At 37.3% G+C, this 1,648-nt stretch overlaps 1 non-coding gene across 1 annotated transcript; it reads right to left on the reverse strand.

The window, feature by feature from the left end:
- Nucleotides 1-333: 333 nt before the first annotated feature.
- On the reverse strand, nt 334-407 carry TRNAR-CCG (transfer RNA arginine (anticodon CCG)). Its single transcript has one exon. It is a non-coding gene; the product is annotated as a tRNA-Arg (tRNA).
- Nucleotides 408-1,648: the final 1,241 nt, after the last annotated feature.

Genomic DNA, 1,648 nt, shown 5'->3' on the forward strand with positions numbered 1-1,648 from the left:
CCTTTCGACCGAATTTTTAGTAATGCAGTTATTTTACGCTTGTCTTCGAACCACTCCTTTATAGACATAGATTTTTCCTTCCATATAAAGGTGAAAATTGTTACTTTTCCTATCTTATTTTGTATGAAGAGAAGTCGTATAAGTATAAATACAATGATGAAAATTATTAATCAATACTCGAATGAATCATTGAGAAATCATTTCCATTTATTATTGATTAGGAATCTGAAGTATCGATCCGGGATTATGATAGAATACTTTATTCTATTATAAAGAAAGATTCTCTCCTATACCGCGATGGAAAGGAATTTTCATTTAAAATACAACATCTTTTGGGCTAGAAGGGATTTGAACCCTTGACTTCATGGTCCGGAACCATGAGCTTTGATCCACTAAGCTACCAACCCTATCGAATGATCTATAAGATTATTGTAAAGGATGAATAGGATTCGTTATCGAATGCTTGACCCAAAAAAAAAATCATAAATAACTCTGTTTGAGATATTTAACCTTGGAAATATCTGTATATCAATATCTACATAGATATTGATATATAGATATTAATATATGGAAATTCCATATATTGATATTTGAAATCCCATATCTCCGCTCACGATTTGGACTAATATTTGGGGTAGTAGTAAAATATTGGGCCGAGTCCGATTGGTAGAACGAAAGTCACTGGATTACAAGCGATCAATCACATCAAATTCAAATTTGATCTCCTTCCATACTTCACAGGCAGCAGCTAGTTCAGGACTCCATTTACAAGCTTCACAGATCACTTCATTACCTTCACAAGCAAGATCATGTCCTTCATTACGAGCTTGTACACAAGCTTCTAGAGCAACCCGATTAGCTACTGCACCAGGTGCGTTTCCCCAAGGATGTCCCAAAGTTCCCCCACCAAACTGTAGTACGAAATCATCCCCAAATATCTCGTTCAGAGCAGGCATATGCCAAACGTGAATACTTCCTGAAGCTACGGGCATAACACCTGGCATAGATACCCAATCTTGAGTGAAGTAAATACCACAACTTCGATCTTTTTCGATAAAATCATCACGCAGTAGATCAACAAACCCTAAAATTACGTCTCGTTCCCCTTCAAGTTTACCTACTATAGTACCGGCGTGAATATGATCTCCACCAGACATACGCAATGCTTTATCCAGTACCTGTAAATTCATACCATGATTTATTTGTCTGTCAATAACTGCATGCATCCTGCCGTGAATGTGAAGAAGTAGGTCGTTGTCTCGGCAATAATGAGCCAAAGAAGTATTTGCGGTAAAACCTCCCGTCAGGTAGTCATGCATAACGATAGGAACTCCCAATTCTCTTGCAAATACTACCCTTTTCATCATTTCTTCACATGTACTTGCAGTAGCATTCAAATAATGTCCCTTAATTTCACCCGTCTCAGCTTGAGCCTTATTAATTGCTTCCGCACAAAAGACAAAACGATCTCTCGAGCGCATGAATGGTTGGGAAATTACGTTCTCATCATCCTTAGTAAAATCAATTCCACCACGGAGACATTCGTAAACTGCTCTACCATAGTTTTTGGCTGATAGACCCAATTTTGGTTTGATAGTACATCCCAATAAAGGACAACCATATTTGTTCAATTTATCTCTTTCAACTT

This window comes from Pinus tabuliformis, chromosome 8, assembly GCF_031772625.1.
Source record: "Pinus tabuliformis cultivar Carrire ecotype Pingquan chromosome 8, CPIR1, whole genome shotgun sequence".
NCBI lineage: Eukaryota > Viridiplantae > Streptophyta > Pinopsida > Pinales > Pinaceae > Pinus > Pinus tabuliformis.